The 20,050-nt window shown below is 39.6% G+C and overlaps 1 protein-coding gene across 5 annotated transcripts in view; it reads left to right on the top strand.

The window, feature by feature from the left end:
• Positions 1–20,050, top strand: part of LRFN2 (leucine rich repeat and fibronectin type III domain containing 2) — a 258,824-nt gene that overhangs the window by 13,877 nt on the left and 224,897 nt on the right. For 3 of the 5 annotated variants that reach the window (XM_080407893.1, XM_080407891.1, XM_080407892.1), the window contains exons 2-3: positions 205–287; positions 806–1,012. The gene's annotated coding sequence lies outside the window, so the exon portion shown is untranslated. The remainder of the gene's footprint in view (positions 1–204; positions 288–805; positions 1,013–20,050) is intronic. The other 2 variants (XM_080407894.1, XM_080407895.1) reach the window with 2 other exon arrangements.

Below are 20,050 nucleotides of genomic sequence, written 5' to 3'. Positions count from 1 at the left end.
CAGTGCTTTGCCACATAATTACAGAGCCAATCTGTATTAGGGCCAGGAGTTTGGATGCCTCTCCCCATATCAACTATTCACCTCCCACCCACTCAAGCCTTCTTTGTAACACTCTTATTTGTTTAATAGCTTCTTTTCATAGCCTTATTTCCTCTGGTTTCTGATTTTCTTCCCTTTCCTATACTACTTATTTGTTTATTTCAGAAGTGAGGGGTCTGACTGAGTCGTGCCTGCACGGATTCCTATGCAGCACAAAGCACTTGCTGTATGTTGCATCGTCAGAAGAGGTAAGAAGAAATTCCTGAAGCTGCCTGCTAGTTCTCTCAGGGTTTTTTTTCCCCCCCTCTCTCTTTTTTTTTCTTTGTGTGTGTGTCTGTGTGTGTGCACATTGCTTGTCTTACAAGCTGTGCAGGCTCTGCCATCTAGAGCACTTTGTGAGATCACTCCAGTTTGCTGGTTTTCCTTTTTCCATCTCTGCATGAGTGTGTGTGTGTATCTCCCTGTCTCTCTTCCCCCCACAAAACAGCTCAACCCCCCTCCCCAACGCACACGCACATACACAGAAGCTGGGCTTGCTAGTATGAACTTGAAGACTTGCAGCACCAAAATGCATGTGCTACCTTGGGATGCACTAGGATCCGAATGCTTGAGAAGCCGGCAGGCTGCTTAGTCCTCCACGACTGTTTTTTTAAACCAAACAAGAAAAGAACAAGTTATTCACTCTTTTTTGTTCTGTCTTTCTTTCTTTTTTTTTTTTTTTTTTTTTTCCTTTCCCTTTTTTGTGCTTTGGATATTACTGAAAAAGGAGTCTCAGGGATTCACACACTCGGACTTCACTGAATCAGGCTGCATCTGACAAACAATCTAGTCTGCATTTTGGTTTGCTAGACATCAACCAGGATTTTTCTGATTATATCTTCTTTTGAAAAAAGGATGCATGGCATAGAAAGAAGGTCTAAGTGCCTGTCTGAGACTTTTTTACCGAACCTGGGATAAATGTTACTTCTCAAAGGTAAGTGCCAAGGTTTTGGTTTTTTTTTTATGTTTATATATAAACTATACAGCTATAATATAAACTAGATATAAATATGTACACAAAACACTCATACAGTTACCTAGTTTTTGGCCAAAAAAATATCTGTTGTTGTGCATTTTAAAAGCATTAGAGAAATGTATAACTTTATCTTCATTTTCTTGTTAGCCTACATAAGATTGTTCATGTAGAGAAATTAATCTCAGTTTAGTTTCTGCTTCTCTCGGCATGAAAAGGCAGTTCAAAAAGAATCTTTATTTTTTTAAGTGTCAATAGGGTTTTTCTTCACAGCAGTTTTGAAACAGTGATGGAAAGAGGTTTGAAAGAAAGTATAATAATTTGGTTTGTAATATAGGAAAAACTGGGCAATAGAGTAAAGCTGTGTAAGTGATTCCAGCTTTTTGGATGTATTAGTAAATCCTGCAAAGCTGAGAAAGAACTTTGCTGGACAGATCAACTCTGTTGTATATAAAGCCATGCACTGAAAGAGTGGGGACCTTGGCAAATGTCATGTGAAGAAACAGAAGGCATAGGAACAGCTAGAGAATGGAAGGGAGTGAGGAGTGTGGAGGAGCAGTGGGCACCCACTTCAGTGTCTACTGCCACAGAGGTTGGTGTTCTTGGTAAGGTGATGCCACTGATGATGGACATCCAGAATTGGCAAGGTGGGCATGTTGGGGGTGGGGTACACAAGCAGGTATATGCTATGTCATGTCTGTCTGACGTCATCAGACATATACTCTCTCAGCCAGACTAAGTGTACTGAGAATTTGGGTGGGGGGAAGCATCTAAATGGCAGCACAGGACAAGATGTAGCAAAATGGAAACTGAGTCTTTCCCTGACTTGCATGGACATATGCACACTTTTGCATCACAAAGCAAGTGCATGACTAAATGTAACAAGAAACTAAAGAGGAAATCTGTGATGAAGTCAACAAGTCCCGATATGGTGGATTAGTAAACTGGAAATGTAAACTGGTCAGTTGTGGTAATATATTTAAGGAAGAGTTTTCAAACTGAGTAACTCCTTCCTATCCAAAGGAGACAAATAGCAGTATTTAAAGGAAGAACCATTTTTTGCCGGGGCTGTTCTAGTCTTTTTGGGGCACTACCATGGAGATAGTAAGAAGAGTAGTGTTTATTTTATCTACCCCATCTTTGGGATTAATAGGGCAGAATAACTCTCCTGATGAGAAGAGACAGGCAAACACTAAGCATCACTTCAGTCTATAAAGTCACAGTTAATTAAATTGACACCTCTTAACTTTATTGTGCAATGTTCACCATGGATAAGTCCAGCAGATGCCATACGATTGTCACTGTTATTTTCCGTTGCTCGGGAAGGAGGAAACATTGCCATGCAGGGTACCAATTTTCTGTTGGACCTTGCTGTGTATGGAGGCTGTACTAAGGCAAATTTGAGCTTGTGGTGAGAAGGAAGAGAGACAGATAATTACTTTTAATCTTGCCGTGTTTCAGGCCGGTTACAGTTTCCTTGTTTACAGCTTGCCCTGGGTTGGTGGTTAGTTTGCATTGCCTACGGATCACCACTTGAGCACAACAGAGTGCTTTTTGTGTGCACTCTGCTTATAGCTGCCTTGTCGCAGCAGCGCAAAGCAGAGCTTCAGACCTTCCCTGAAAGTGCCACTAATTCTCAGGGAAAGAGGGGGTGAATAAAAAATAAAAAACAATGCTAGGGGACAGGAAGAAAAAACTCATTATGCTCAACCAAGCCATTTTAACCTATGAACCCCAGCAAAGATCTGTATCACCTCTCTGATCAGAGGCGGTGTCTGTCCCGCTCTCCCCAGCACAGCTTTGTTTTTTTAAGGTGACTCTGGGCCCAGTGTCCGCTGGTATCTGGCTGTGCAGTGCACTGGCAGGCAGGCAATCTGGCAGCCCCAGATGCACCGTGTAGGGTGAGAAATGTCACCCAGCCTCAGAGCTGTCATGTGCTGCTGCCCTCTCTGCCCCACGCTGCTCTTCACAACATTAGTGCTTCTTGTTTAAATTTATATTTGGAACATAACTGATCATTTTCCCCAATGGGAAGTATAAATGGCACATGTAGCCTTGCCCCACGGCTTCTGCTCTGCCTGCTGCTCAGGGTGGACCGGAGCTGACAGCAACCTGGCAGTCGCTGTCAAAGTTCTCCTGCTCCCTCTCTTTGCAGAGAACTCTAGCCACTGACTGAACCTTGCAATATAATGACCTTAGACCCATCTTATCCCCCTATTTTTGTTAATTTTTTGTCCTTGTGAGGAAAAAAAAAAACAAACGAAAAAAAAACCCAAAATGGAAAGCTGATTCAAATTTATCAATGTTTAACTGGTAGTAGGCAGGAATACTTCAGGTGACTTCAAGTGAATCTAACTCCCTGGCAAAGAGTGGCAGACTGGTAACCCTCAAGAGTGCGTTTGTTATCCACCCGCACAGAGGGTGATGGCAGTGCCTGTCAACCCCCAAACCCCTTTTTGCAGTGCTAATGTATTTCAGCCTTGACCTGCAAAGATGATCTGTGGGAGACAAAGTATGAAAGTACTCAGTATTCTTTCTGACCTGAGTGCTCAGCCTTACTTACTTTGGATTTGTTGTAGTGTGCTGTCATGTGTTTAGTTTTGTGGAGAGAGTAACTGCCCTCTGGGTGTGGACTGAAAAGCAGGAACACTACTTACAAAAGGCAGAAGGAAGACATCCCTGGTTCCTTCAAGCCAGTCCTGATGACTGTGGAACCCATTGCCCAACACCAAATGCGCCATCGCTGTATCTCTTGGGTTTCCTCTTTGCCTTAACCATGTAGGCTTCAATTATTATGACCAAGGATCTCACCAAGATTCTGAGATTTACTCTATCAGTGGCCAGAGGCCACACATGCTCACAGGGTGCTGAAGAGCTTTCAGTCATCAACTGAAACTTGTGACAAAAGACAAGGTTTCATATGAGTGCACTGAAATAATAACAAAACCCACAAATCACCCAATGTGATGCATCACTTCAGTGAAGGGCCAGCTGTCACCCTTTGCCCAGCCCACCTCCACCCAGGACGCACAGCAGGGTGGGAAACTTGTACGTGGTACTTCTGCTTCTAGGAACTATAATTACATTCTGTGTGGGCAACTGCCAAACCTTGGCATGAAATTAACAGATGTAAACACGTCATTAAAAGGCCCACGGTGATGCCGCATGGAAAACTGGAAAAAGAGCATGTCATTTAGAAGTATTTCTGCTTCCCTAGAAGCAGTTGTTGTTCCTATACTTCAGAATATTTGCATGACAGTGTTTCCAATCTTTCTTTCTTCTTCGCATTTGCTCTGTCCTGCCTGTGATCTGGGTCTCCAAAGACATCTTCATCAGAAAACATTTGTGACAAATCCAGGAGGCCAACTTCAACATACAAAATGAGCAGCAGCAGCAAAAGTCAGAAAACATCTTTTCAGTAAAAGAAATGCAGTTTTGAAAACATGAGACAAAAGGAAGAGATGTGCTGTCAGGGTCTGCTCCTATGCAGAATCCCTACTGACCCACATAGAAGGCAGAGCTGAGTGTGATTTTTTCAGTGATAGATGTTCTTGTCTTTCTCAGGAAAATAAATTTATCAGAATGAAACATGATTGGAAAATGGTCAGTTTTATGAATTTTCCTGACTGAAAAAACTGTAGGGAGAAAATTGCCAGAACACCCCATCTTACTTCTTTCTGGAAGATAAATTTTATTATTACTTTCCAGTTCATGCATTTTGTATGAAAACTGAAAATAATTCATATGAAACTTGATCGCAAAAGGGGCCATGCTCAAATTCCACTTTGTTAAATGACAAGCAAATCTGTCAGTTGAACTGGAACAAAACATTTCTACCTCATTAGAAGGCTTGCATACTTTTTATCTCAGTTTGGCCCAAGGAAATTGTAAGCACTTTCATTTCAGTTTATGGAACCAGAAAACTTCTCTGTCAAGCCCAATGTGGAAGTCAATTTACTTGGACAAAAGGAATTATTCCAGGAGCATCTTGTCAACAAGTGCTGTGAGAGTCTATCAAGACCTCTGAGTGCCTGCTCTTTAAATCATTCTTCCAGCTATGGAAAACTTACGTGATGGGAGGGTATGCCAGCTAAGAGTAGACGTGAGAGAATGGTTGCAGCCATAGTACAAGCAGTACAATGGAGCATTTAGGAGGATGCTGCTAATCACTCCTCAGGAAGGAACTGGTCTCTAATCCTCCCACAGATCTGCTATCACCATAGTGTTATGGAAAGAGGTGAGATAAGGAGAGGGCCCTGGAATAGCAGTAAATCCAGGGTTCTGGACCCTGGTTGGTCGAAAGATGAGAGGTAGAGCAGGTGCATTTCAGTGCATACCAATGTAGGTTCTGAGCAGAACAGAAAGCTGGATTAAGGATAAAATCAACAGAAAGTACATGAAGGCTGAAAGCACCTTGTCTATTTTAACAGAGCTAATGTTGCACTGAAAATCTCTGGAAAACACGTGTGTGGCACTGGTGCAGAAAATTATCAGTGTGACTCTTTGCCTGAAGCCAGAGAAGGTAGGTCAGGGCTGTGCCTAAGTCTTTATGTGGAGGACTGAGACAAATTGCTGCAACTGTCCAGTTAAGAATATAGTGTTTGACTTAACTTAGGAGAGGGACAGATGTTGGAAGACCTCAGTATGATCAAGCCGCATGGATTAGGGGGATCAGACGTGTGATATTGGAGCAAATACATATTCTGGTGAGAAAGTAAGGAATTTTTCCTCTCCTGCCTTTACAGTTGCAATTTGCTTTGGGGGGCTGAGGAGCAAGGGAGCTCAAAATGGCACCAGGTGCAAAGAGTCCTTAGCTGTTCTCTTGTCATGTCTAAGCTCCTCAGAAAAGCTTCAGTATATGTGTCAGTCAGAATGAGTAATCCTTCTTTTGTTACAGCCTAAAGATAAAAATTAAGAACGGAAAAGGAAAAGAGGATGTCTTAAACATGCCGCATCCTCTGTTGCAGTGGCAGGATGGGTGGTTGTGTTATCAGTGAAAGGGCAGCACCTGTGTGTGTGCTAGAAAGGAAAAACTGACTGTACCAGAATTTATATGAGATCCCTCTGTTAACAGCCTTAAAAAAAATGTTTCTGCCCTTTCAGTATGGAATGAAAACAATGAGCAGTCAAATGGCAAAAGGAAAAGTCGAGAGGAAAAAAAATGCCTGTCATGGCTCGCTCAGCAGTCCCTGTCTGATTTCAAAGCAGCCAACAACAAATGTCTACCTCCTCAGAGATAAAAATCAAAACCTTCCCAATCATTTCAGTAGTCATTTGATCTCCTTCCTTTTGTGAATATTCCTGTGACTAGGTAAATACATGTGATACTCAGAAAGCTCTGCATCGTTTGTATGTAAACCGGGAGTACTAAACTAAAAAAGAAAAAGGCCAAACTGTATTGATAGAACATAAATTATCTGGACTGAGACCATTTTGTTGGTTTCCTGAACTGATGGCTAGTTGACATTTTGTATGAGTTATCTCCAGTGTAAGTGAATGTTATCACTGCTGCTGGCAGATACTAACTGTATATTGGTTTTTAAATAAGGGTACAACATTGATTCCTTGCTTTCCAAAATATTGACTGCACTTCCTCCCTGTAGTGAGGTCAGATAACTTATCTCCCCTGGAAATGTTCAGTAGAAAAATGTGTTAGGTCCCAGAAACTCTCGTGGAGGAGAGGATCAAGGAGTTTTTTGCAGGCTGCCTACAATCAAAATATTTTGTAGTTATCCCTGAGAAATCTCGATTTGCTCGACAAATACCAATGTGAGGTATGTAAGTATTTTCTAATCCTGTTTCACGTGACCAAGTGCACACCAAGCCATGAATCCATCAACTGACACCCGCTTTGTAAGGACAGCGTGACCTTTCCTTATCAGCAATTACATCTTCTGTTCTTAGCTTTCCAGATGCGTGTTTGACAGTGATATCTTCTTGAGGTGATGGGGAAGGTTATTGAGAGGCTCCACAACTGTATGGTGTGGCCAGGAGTCTCACAGAGGGTTGAGCTTTCCCCTGTCCATGGTCTTCCAGCACCCTACCCTGACTGGACTTGATGGTCCTCTAGCTGGTGGGAGAAGTTTCAGGTGCTTCAATAAATGACATTTTCTTTCAGATGCAGGGGTGGGTGATGGCAATTTCATGTGAATGGGAGAGATCTGGCCTTACTGGCTGAGGGTCAGATTAGAGAAGGTGTAGAGCGGCCCAGTGGATATTTATGAGAGCAAATGCATTGATGGCAAAAAGGGTCACATTTACAGAAAGACTGGAGAAATTTTCATAGAATGAGGGGCAAGAGAGAAGGAAGAATCAGCAGTGGTACAGCTAAGAAGATATCTCTGTCTTGTTATGTATTTGTATGCCACTTCTTGCTACTGAGCTGGAGTGCCAGGCTAAGCTCAAGAAGGTCTCATGATATGTGTCTTTAGTCACAGTGTATGCAGCTGATCCCTTGTTGAGAGACTGTGAGGTGCTTTGTCTGTCACATCTACCCCTTTTTATCCTTTTGGTGAACATGTAAAAATTTATTCAAGTCCTTTGTGCATTTGTTTCTGTTTTCTCCATCTTTCTTTCACCTCCCTGAATAGGTGAGTGGAACGAGGATGCTATTTACTTATTTTTCCTTAGCACTGGACACAAAGAGGTTTTTATCATCAGCGAGCAGATGAGTCACTTGTTAATAATTATAAGCCCTCCCCTCAATTCTTAGTAGAATCTAGCAACAAGCTTTCAAATTAATGTGAGACACCCTCTAAAACATGACAGGCCCATCTCCATAAGAGACTTTTTTCCAGAGAGTGCAATTGATGAGCACTGATTTGATTTATTTGATTTGGCACGGATTTGAATTGATTGATCTGTCTCTTCTGTGCTGGATGTCAAATGGCTGCATTTCATGCCTGCCTTAGTGTTTTGTTTTCCTCTTTGACAAATTTTTCACTGCCTAATTCTGTGAACAGCGTAACAAAGGTCTGCGATGACCCTGTGGGTTTGTGGCTCAGGAAATTTCCCTGTATTTGAGATTGTGCCAAGAAAAGGAAGAAATCCATCCTCCTGCAAGGAGGCTGAGATAAGACATGGTAAATTTCTGTGCACTGGTGACTTCTACCCTACATCAGCGTCCTGCCACAGAATGGAAAATTCAAAGTTATGCTACACCCTATCTCAACTATAGGATTTAGATTTGAAAATAAATAATGCACTCAGACTAAGGAACAGCTGCTGGAGTTCTTTCCAGCATGACTCATTGATCTCATCCTCTCATTTGACACATCCAGCTACTCCCATGTTGCTGTAGTTAGCTTTAAATCACAGATGGATCATGTAGTGACCTAACAAAAACTGAGACTTACTTGAGGTAGACTTTATACACAGGTCATCAGATATACAGCCCTTTACACCACCACCTCACCAGACACTGTAGAAAGACCAGAGAATGAGTTCTTTGTTAGGCTGTGCTATCTCTTTTTATGATTTACAGAGCTTTTTTACTTATTTTATGTTAGTCTAATCATTTTTATTTTAAGGAATCGTTTTCAACTTTTATTTTTTGATAGCTTGTGTTGTTTTGTCATGGAACTGTGATGAGCTTAATGCATATATTAAAAGTGCAGTTTTCTATAAAAGTCCTTCTATTATGGAAATCAAGCATCTTTTAGGAAAACCTAAACAAAAAGCATCCCAAGCTTAATGTGTGATGTAGTTGCACTCACATACTCTCACAATCATTCTCTCTTTTTTCTTTATATTGACAAGTACATAAAGAACAAAAATTAACTCTGCAACCAGCTGTTCTTCCTAAATAAGTCTTCTCTTGCTGGCTTAGGTAAAATGCAAATTGCAGCTTGAGATCCCATTTGTGCAGTAAATCTTAGACCCCAGCAAATCAGGTCTGTTTTCAGAAGCCCATTTCTTGATTGACAGTATTTGAAGATGGGAAGCCATGCTATGTTTGTGACCCAGGTTGATTACAGAATGTTTACAGTCTTTAGTCATAGGTGGCTAAAGTAGCTACTTTATTTTTAAATAAAAACATTTAAGAATAGAAGAATGCAGTTTTGGACCTTTGTATCCCTTCCTTACATTCCTGACTGAATTTTCAGAACCTTTCTGACATTTAAACAAGGCATTACCTGAGATATGTTTGGAAAGTATTGATATGGGATCTCAGATTGTCATTCTCAGAATAATTTCCACTTTGTTTCAAAACAATCTCCTGAAGCTGCAAATTTATTTTAAAACACATCTTGCTGTCCTTTTAATTGTTGGGTTCTTTTTAATTTTTACTTTATTTATTTATTTATTTATTTCTGTAGCCTTACCAGGAATAAGAAAAAAACATTTACCTTGCCAACATATGGTTATTTTTTTATTATCTTGTAATAGAGTAACAGGTATTGCTGAATGCTTATAGGGCATCAGGTATTAAAATCATATTGATCTCAAATAAAAAAAAGGACATATGAGCTTACCAGTAGGCATTTGGAGGAAATTGATACTTAGGAGAAAGATGTTTCTTTATAATTCTGTTAATAGATACTAAGCTTTGGGTGATTAAGAGATATTGGTCACTTGCATTCCCATTAATTTTTCTGAGATTTTTTTGACTGGTGTGATATTCAAATGACATGTTTTAGTGATTCAGAGAAGCAGCAGCACTTGCATCACACGAGGTTAGGATGACCAACAATCTGAACACAACATGAACAGTGACTAAGCAGATCATGAATGTTAATAGCTGATGATGCTCACGTGGATAGAATGAGGCATTTGTTTGCCAAATGCATATTAATCAATTGGGATTAAATAAAAAATAAAATAAGGATTAAATCATAACAAATATTTTTTTAAAATCAATACTTCTAACCACCATTAAAAATTAATAAAAATAAAGTGTAGACTGTATAGCAGTAAATGCATTTTAATATTGATAACCAGTAAATCCTGGCGTCTCACAAGGGAAAGGAATGGCAGTACCAGCCCCTGTGACATATATATGTATAAACATACATTCATTTATTGTAGGAGAAAACAAGAAAAAAACTCAGGGAGGAAGAAAACCTTGTAACTAAGCCTTTGGTCTTAAAGTCAAAGTAGGCCTACAAAAAAAAGTCCATGAAGGATTTAGTAAAACTTGCCAAAACCACATACCTGATTGTAAAGATAAAAGGAGGACAACTTTCATGATTACAATTCCCTTAATTTTGGAAATGTTTCCCCCTTTCATATATTATATGTTAGATCACTTCTGAAATGGAAACGGTAATTTGAAATTCAATGCTCTGATAATTCACAATTATGTTTCCACTTCAGAATCAATAAATATTTTTGGAAAGGTTAAATGTCTCCCCACTTCAAGTTCTTCAGTATCTTCCTCCTGTTTGAATAAAACTTTACAAGTCAGCTCAAAAAATATTTTTAATTCATTTCTATGCCTTTTCAGATCCTTTCCTTTCCGTCCTTTTTCCAGATCATAAAACATAAGCACATGCTGCATATGTGTGTGCATGTGGTTAGATCCATTCTTGGCCACAGGCATAAACTTTGCTTTTCCCTTCTGCTTTTGCACTAGGAGACAATACCAACGTATGTCAGGGACCTGTCTTAAGCCTAAGTATACTGAGGTTTATGAAGTGTTTATAGACTAGTGAAGACGGAGGATACACTCAGGGCAGTAATTCTGTATCAGAAAAAGGAGAGACACAACTTAATAAGAGCTGGTGAAAAATTTTCAATCAACTATTTTTCTAGAGAACAGGTCCTGTTCAAATGACTTTACTGGGTATGTTGGGGGAGGGAGGAGCGAGAGGTTATTCAGCAACATCTTCCTTTGAATTTTTTTTTTTTTTAATATATTTTCAGCTGGAATGTTTGTGGGTTTTGTTTTAAAACAAAATTGAACTTTTTATCATGTGAAAAACTTTAAAGTGGCATTTCATCCTATTTTTACAGAAAAAAAGGCTTTTGTGTTTTCTAGGAAATAGACACTCTCCAAATTATAATTAGTCTATTCTAAATAAGACAAACTTGTATCTCAATTTCTGAGAAAATCAGGCTTTCTTACCATTTTTAGGATTGCTGACAGCCATGCAGAGATGGTGCCACTTCTTGCTGTAGAATTTTTCTTTCCTCCTGTCTCTTTTTTTGGTTTGTTTTCTTGTCCCAGTAAGTCTGTTCTTTGTAGATGGTTATGCATAAAGGGAACAGATAGTTCAATGACTTCTCCAAATGAAACAGGCTGTAAAAATGCTGAATTAAGTTTCACAGGACAGGTAATATGGAGGTAAGATGGCAATGAACACACAGTATTGGAGTGGGAGGCTTAGGCAGTGGCAAAGCAGGCCATCACAGTTCCTCATCTCTGGAGAGAATTAACCTCTGAATTTGATCTGTACAGAAGCAATGGGGGGCGAGGAGGGACACACACATCAAGGAATTGAAAAGGGCTTTACCACCAATGCTTCTGTGAGAGCTGAAAAGTAAAAGAAGCAGCTGAAAAAAGCATGAGGAAGTTTCCCATGGCAGAGCAGCCATATGCAGCAGTTCAGTGCTTGTTGTAATGGACATGCTGTTGTCTGATAGATCGTTGTGCTCTCTTACGCTTAAAAATGAAACTGGCAGCTACTCCACTTTTAAATGTGTTAGGGATTATCCCTAACAGGTGATTCATGTCTTTCAGTCATGGGAAAGGGCAATAAAGAGTTCCTAATGATTTAAGTCAGTATCTTGCTAGGGTGCAGATCTTTTGGGGACTGTATGCTGACACTGCCCTAACAACTCCGTGTACTTTTAGTGCATCTTCCACTCAGAACTCTGAGCAAATGAGAATAAATTGATCCTTGGTGCTTTCCATGTAAATTGTATTACTGTCACTATTCTATAAGTGAGAAAAATGGGGCATGGATTTTGGCATAAACTAGTCTGTGATAACCCGCGGTGTCTACAGCAGAGGTCTGATCAGGTCACCCACTGAACTAGTCATTGTGATGAAGCTTAGGCAATGGTGAGGTAGTGCTAAACTGGTGGTACGGGAACCAAATCAAATCCCAGAGTTGTGCAGCAGCAGCAACAGAGTCAGCTATGCTTACACAAGTAAGCCCACTGGAGAGCTTCATTTAGGCTTTTCATTTCAGCAAGACTGTTATGAAAACAGTACTCAAATAGCAAGTATTAGCGAAAGTAGAAGCCACAGAACCGTTTTGTACAATTGTTTACATGCTTTAAAGGAGTTGAAGAAAATAGTCATCACATCATTATATTCCTGTTTATTTTTGCTGGATTTATTTAACAGTCATTTTGGAGGGATACAGATATACTGGCATCTGGAATTGCAGAAATAACTATTCTTAGCTTCCTGTCTTGTTTGGGACACTAAAAATCTTCCAACTATATGTCCAGGCAAACCCAACCTTCTTCACATACTTTCTACTTTTATTGTGAATTGTACTGAATTACTGATTAAATTCATACTAGGAGAAATTCTACTGATACATAATTTTACTGCAGTGATGGACTATAACCTTATATACATATAACTTATACAACATTTGTGTATTTATTATGCGACACGTAAGATTTATTTGGCTTCCTAATTGTTGGGGGTTTTTATTTCAGCTGAAGTTCTGGACGATGTAATTTATCTCAGCTCATGGCTGACTTGCTCGCTTAGTTTTTAGATGAAGAGCCCAAGGACTTCTCATGTCTTTGTCCTTTGTGTGCAGATAAACATAACCTCAGCCTCTGGTAGTGAAAATGGTGAATCTAGCAAAATCAGAAATCTCAGCTTACCCAAAATCACTGGCTTAACTATTCACTGAGAAAAATGCAGACTACTCATAAATGGTTCATATGGGAAAAACACATAGAATTAATCCTTTACAAGATTTACCACTACTCGTGTAAACACAGAAAAAATATTTCGTAAGTCCCTTGATCACAGTTTTTCCTTACCACTTCTACAGGACTGCCTTTAAGTCTTCACTAACAAAAAACCAAAAAAATGCCATCAAACCCAAGATGATTCTACACAGCAGTTGTCAACCCCCATTTCACATTTGGTGTCATTTGGTTGAATTGCAGCTAGTCCCTCATTCTATAGACTGCGATCCCGTCTCAGCTGTCCAAACCTCAGTTAGCCAAAATAGAGTGATGGTCCTGCATGTCTGTTAGTTGCACTGGTAATTCCTTTAATTACTCAGACATGCTTTATCTCCCATGACATTCAGTTATGTGAAGATGCACTGCCTGTGCAGAACTTAGTTTTAAGGTGCCACTAACTCCACTCATCATGCAGTCAGCAGCAGCTTGTTAACTTGTTTTTCTTGCAGCAAAAGCTTCTGATATGTGACTACAGCAGAGATGAAAAGCAACAATAAATCTTCAAAGACAATCACTGTGATTAGCACATGTAATCCATAAGGGAAGTAAGAACAGTAGAAGTTATTAAATATAGATGGTTTACTCACTGGGTCATCAATAAACTTGTAATTTGTGAATTCTTGAGATTTTTCAGGTGATGATTCATTCATGAATTTATTTACTTTTCTGTATAATGAACTAGAATGGCAGAACCAAGAGATTTTGTCTGATAACACAAACATATTATTTGCCAGTATATCCTCCTGTGCTCCCTAGCTCAGAAAATAAAAATTTAGGGGTCTAGTCCCTGTGAAACTACTGGACATCCCTCAAAAGTGCTGTGTGAGCTTTTCTGGTCAGTACAAAGCAGTACTGCTTTGCAGGTAGTCCAGATGATTATCCAGTGACAGTAAATTGGTCATTGCCTTTAGCAGTAAGCAACACTAAAGGGCATCAGCCAGTACAATTTCCTGTTTGTCTACAACAGTTTATTTAGGTCCAGCTTGAGCTGTTAAGTGACTTCAGTGCTCTTATCAATGAAGTTACACAGTTCTGGTCCTGTAAGAGGAACTGGAAAAAATGCAGAGAAGGGCAACCTGGATGTATGTATGGAGCAGTTTTTGCACGAAGAATGATTGAACAGTCTTTTCGCTTCTCATCTTGGAAGGGAATTACTCTGGATTGATATGATAAATCTATCTAAGACTATGAAATATAATTTTGTTTCTTTTCTGATACAAATCTTAAAGGACAACAGATTTAAGTGGCAAGCGACGGGTCCAGAACAAACAAAATAAAGCATTTCTTCATTTGGGATTGTGAAAAGCTGTGAAACCCTTTCCTGCAGGATGCAGATTGCTAAGTGTTTGCATTAATTTATAGACCAATTGGAGAATTAAACAAAGAAAGGCACAGTTTGGGTGTTTTTTTTAAAGTGCAAAGGCATTATCTTCAGTTAACAATGCTAGCTAGACCACAAGCGACTAAGAGGCTGACAGAGAGTTTTCTGGGAAATTATCACTGTAGATTTGCATTGGTTTTAAGTTTTTTGACTGGTTTCCCTTATTGACTACTAGCAAAGAGAAGATACTGGGCTGGATATACCATAGGCATGGCACAATTCAGATTTGTTCAGACTGGTTTGACTCAGAATATTCAGATTCCTACAGTCCTCATGGCACAGCCTGACACAGTGTTTGGCTGAGCCCACAGCTGTACTGCACAGCAGGGTGCAAAGAGGCGCTAATTACTCAGTGCTTACAAGTGTGGGCAGAAACAGTGATCTTCTACCAGGATATTAAGACATAGCTTCACTGCAGAATTTACTAAGTTATTAGCACCCCCGATTCAGAAATTATGCCAATATAATCATGGTCTCTGGCTTACTTGAGTAATTCAGATAGCTTTTATAGTGTTTCACTCCTTGTTAGGTGAAAATTGTTCTATCTACACTTCGGGCTTCTTGGCAGTTGCAGTGGTTGGCAGCATTGGTGGGAGCTCAGTTTGCAGATGGAGCAGGTATGTCTTCACCTATTTCTTGGGAAGAAAAGGTCAAGTTTTATTACAGGTCTCTTTAAGCTGAAAAGAGGAGAAAGAGCGTTCTGATATCTCTCTTGAGAAACTGCTGATCTGAAAGTCTAATAATGATAATTTTTGGATCTATAGAAGAGAGTTTTCTTGGAAGGCTGTGGTTCCTGATAGTGCAGGAGTCTGAGCGCCTGCCTGTAGGGCTCGATCCCTGTAACAAGTCAAATGGTATGGCAGATAGGGGAAATTTTTTCAAGTAGACATCTGACCAATGAGCAGATATCTTTTCTAGAACCTGTGCTGCTTAAATTTGGGATTTCTGGTATGCATCTAGTTTGACTTACCTGGGTTTTATATGGGCCAAATAATTCACTGACACCTGCTTTGCATCTCCAGAGAAGTTTTTACTGTCGCTGGTGGAGGATCCTTCTGTTGAGAGACTTTACAGACAGAAAAGAATAGAGGGAAGGCTCTAAACCAAGAGAAAAAATTTTAAGGGAAACTAAAGGACTCACAAAGAGATGACTGTTGTCAAGACCTGGAGTTCACTTCTTTCTTGAGGCTGAAGGGGCTTGATTTGTTAAATTTCTTCTGTTGTGAGTTGTAAACTCACAAGATTTTTCAAGATTCAGCACATAAGAAAGTCAGAAGACTGGCATATGTATAGAAAAGAAACCTAATAAATGTGGTAGAAGTAAAATTATTTCCAGTAATTTTATGGAGTAATATTCCTTAGGTTGAGTCTTTAGCAACTTTCTTCAGGTGTTGTAGAGCTACTCTGAAAATGTAAGGAGTTATATATGTATTTACATATAGAATCCTGAGTTATTTTATGAAACAACTGGCTCCTAAGAGGGGATTCTTTAGTGAAAGTTCTCCAGCATCTTCTGTGTGTTAATACTGGCTAAATAAATGAATTTAAGTTGGGAGACTGTCTGCTTGCATAGACATTTACATTGTGTTTTGACCTGGAATATAAGAAAGACTGACTGCATTGCCTTTCTTCCTGGGATCACCACATTAATTTCTACCTTTTTTTGTTAATGTCGAGAATCTTTAGATTTGAGTAATGCAGTAGGATAAAGCAAAATTTGCCGCCGAGAGAAAATTGCACTGATTTTTTTTCTAATACAACCACTTACAGAAGTGCTAATGTATCCTAGGAAACATGAAGTCTCAGTTTTAGAGCAAATTTTTAATAGTTCTTAGAAATTGTTCTATGAAGTTATCGAATATGATTTTTTCCTCTTGTTTTTTGCCTGCTCAATTTTTTCAAGAGCTAGCTTTAGGCTGAACATAAAGAAAAGATTTCCTGACAGCAAAATTCACTAGGCTGTGGAATTGTCTCCTAAGGGAGCTGATAGAAACTTTGTCACCTGGGGTTTTAAATGTAGCTTGGGGCAGGGGGCTGGTGCTGGTGGAGAGCAACCCCCACACCAAATCTTTAAAATGTACCATATGAGGAAAAAATGTGTTAGTAGAGAGAGGATGGACTAACTGGCTTGATAAGACTATCTTTTTATGTCTAGTTTCTATAGATATTTGCACAGAAACATGAGCATTGCTAATTAACTGCTCATCTGCTTCATGTGCTTATGGCTTACCAGCTATAGTCAAATCCCATCTGTCACTTGAGGACAATTAAGTGGGCTGAGAAGCATCATTTTATGACTGCACCTGGCCAGGAGGAGGTGTTCCAGATGGACAGCATGGGAAACAGGAGACACCTAGAAGAGGAAGGGGGGAGGCTCTCTCTTCAATAGGCAATTGCAAGTTGTTGTAAACATATTCATATAAGGCAAAAAAGATTGTTCTGGGGTGATACAGGTAGAGGCATATAAAACTCTTACATGTGCTTCTGGTATCAATAGAAGACCTGTGTAGTTTTCTTCAGACCACTAAGGTGTGTTTTTTTTCTCCAATTTTGTACTAGTTTTGTCACTGTCACTGGAGACAGGCAAAGATTTTTGCAAATTGCAAGAGCTTACCGAAAGCAAATAAATGGGATGAAGGATGCTGGAAATATCCATCTGTATCATCAAGTGAGGCCCAAAGCTAAGAGCTGGGTAGTGGTGTATGATAGTGCATCTTGGGTCTGTCTGGGACACTGCCCAACTGCATTACAAAATGACCGGCCCCCCTTTTCCATGGTGCTGTCAAAGCTCTTGCTTTATGTGCTCTCATTCAGGTCCCTCTTGCCTTCTGCTGCCTGTGGCTTACAATGCAAAGGTCTTTTCATTTAAGTCAGAAAATATGTGATGAATAATTAAATTTGTCCCTAAACAATGTTTTTGCAAAACTCTTCAAGCGGTGTCAGTGGCTCTTTAGAGGCCATTTTCAAAGCTTACAGCAGTATCCTCTGGTAATGAGGAAACGATATTGCCTCAATTATGTGCTGCAAGGGAAGACAAAGGCTTAAGCTGCCATTCAGCTTTAGAATTACTGCTGTAATTTTAGAAGTATCTGCCCTCCCTTTCTCTTTTAAACATAATCATCCCACTCCATTTGTCAAGATAATGCTACCTGTGGCCAAGAAGGGCCTCCCTTGCAATGACAGCTTCCTTCAGAGGGATGACATTAACAGCCTCGTTTTGTAACACCTGAGTCCAGGCAGTTTAATTCATCTGAATTCTTCTTTTTTGGCTGTTTCTTGCCATATCTGTCCATTATGCACAACCAGGAGAGTGAAAGAAGAGCCATCAACCTTTCTGCTGATACTTCTGAGCAAAGATATATATATAGATATAGATATATATATGCATTTTCTTTATAAACATGTATGTGGAACAGATGCTTGCTTCTTAGTAGATTAAAAGAAAAAAAAAAGACTGCAACTTTTCCTGGAATTTTGGAATGCTGACAAATTCCGGTGGTCTCTGGAGTGCCTCCCTGCAGGGCTGCATCGCCTGCAGCCCCTGGCTGGTGCTGGGGCCAAGGGGGAGCATCGGTACAGCTCTGTGGCAAACGTACCCTGCTTCCTCTTTATTTGTGGGAGGACTGGGAAATGTCTGGCTTCTCTGCTCCTCCTTACAGTCTCACATGGGGAAAGATTTCAGATAAATCCACCTCTGCTTAGTAGAGCCAGGGGGGCTGTAAGGTGGTTGTGAAGAAACAGTAGGAAATACTAAGTCTTGCTGACAATAAGCATTCAGAAGTCATCACTGAACATCAAAGAAGATAGGCTTATGGTGGCATAATCTACCGTTTGTAAGGCTGTCTATTTTTAGGCTTCCTTTTCCAGTTTCTGAACTATTGTTGACTATGTCTTAAAAAAGAAAAAAGTCTTCCCTAACCACATAACTCTAGGAGCTGGCAAAGTAAAACTAAAACTCCTTTTTGAATCTTGCAGCAAATGCATAGTTAGTAACCCTGAGTCCTTACTGCCCATGTTCCCCGTGCAGCTCTACCAAGGGCCATTTGATATAATTTTCACTTTGTGTATTTCAAATTAGACTAAGATAGTTTCTTAAAACAATGCTATGCAGGAATTTATGGGGCTTCTTGTTTGTTGTTTTGTGTTTGGGGTTTTTTTTGTTGCTAAAAACAGGTTACCCAATGTAACAGCAGCAGGGCTTGGGTTTCTTTTTTGTTTCCTTTTTCGGTTTGGTTTGGCTTTTCTTCTCCATAGTGTTTCAAATGTACTTGTGTTTATCACTGGGTAAGCATTCTGAGAGCCAGAAATTTGGGCATCAGTGTACCTGTTGGTACAGGAAAACCACAAAATGAAATGGATTCTTCTGGAGAGAGAAACAGATTTGTCTAACTCTGCTGATCAAGCCAAGAAAGATGGAATAAAAGACAGCAAGATAACAGGTAGAAAAAGAATTTAAAATACTTGCCTGTGGAAAAGGATTAGTGTAAGGAAGGTAGGAGAAAATTTTAGACAGAGGTTTATTTAATTTGGGCTTTTCCCAATTTAAAAGACCTACTTGAACAGATTTTCTCAAATACAAAATTCAGATGTAAAATAAATACACAGAAATTTAGGCATGCTTCTTCTAACTTATACATAATTTCTCTTTTAGAATTAGTATCAATAACAGACCTTGGATTTTATAGAAGTTCAAACCCTGTAAAAGCTCCTAAAAGTTATTAAAATGCTTAGTTGTTTTAACACTCATCACTTATCTTCTTATAAGTTCCTGATTCCTCATGAAGAATTTGGTTGTAGAGAAGCCAGGTTTCCAAATAAAAACTTTTTTTTTCTTCTTCCCACCTTTCCCCCCCACTGCCCCTGCCAATTTTTAATCAAGCTCTAAGGTTTTTCATAGCCCTGGATGAGGGATGATGAATCACATGTATTTTAACAATATTAAAAAAAAAAAAAAAGAAAGAAAATCTATTCTCCCTTTAATACAGTGGTTCTTTCAAGACAAGAATCACGCTTTGGTGCCTGTACCTGGCACAAGTTTTGGCAACAGCCTGAGATAATGTAGTGAATAACTGGGAAGAATATTCAGGCGTATTTTGGCAAACTAGATACCCAGTTTCAAATGACTGTGATAACACTTCCCCACCCCACCCCCACTGCCACCCTCCACCCCCAGTTCCTTTTCTCACTAACATGACAGCAAGCACATTTCCTTCAAAAAACACATTTTGAGCCTGTCAGAGATGATAATTTAAGGTCATATTTTTCAAATGTGCTCAGCATACTGAATGCATATGGGGTTCCAAGTGCTTCAGTTTTATTGGTTGTTTTTTGGTTTGGTTGAGGGTTTTTATTTTGAGGTCTTTTTAATGATCCTACAGTAGTACTTATGGGTACAGGGTACCTTTGAACATTCAGCTTCTGTGTAAATGCCTCAGGTCTGCAATAGCTGGTTCTTGTTAACCTTTTCTTATTTTGGAAAGCACCTTGGTTGTGGGATTTTCAGATATTCTCCTAATTGGCCAAATTCTGCTGTCCTTGAAATAAGTGAAAATAATTTTTGCTTAAATCAGTGCTATCTGATGTGGACATTTGGTCCTGCTTGCTATCTTTACCATTTGTCTACAGGTATATGTTTAGGAATAAACTTCATCTGAGTACCAAACCTGTGCCTCAGCACAGGTCCCAGCTCTTTGCTCCTGTGCTGTATGTGGATCAGGCACACGTGGTACCAAAGGACT

This window comes from Falco punctatus, assembly GCF_963210335.1.
Source record: "Falco punctatus genome assembly, chromosome: 12".
Taxonomy (NCBI): domain Eukaryota; kingdom Metazoa; phylum Chordata; class Aves; order Falconiformes; family Falconidae; genus Falco; species Falco punctatus.
The sequence above is the reverse complement of the archived record's forward strand: the minus strand, read 5'-3'. Positions and strand labels throughout refer to the sequence as shown.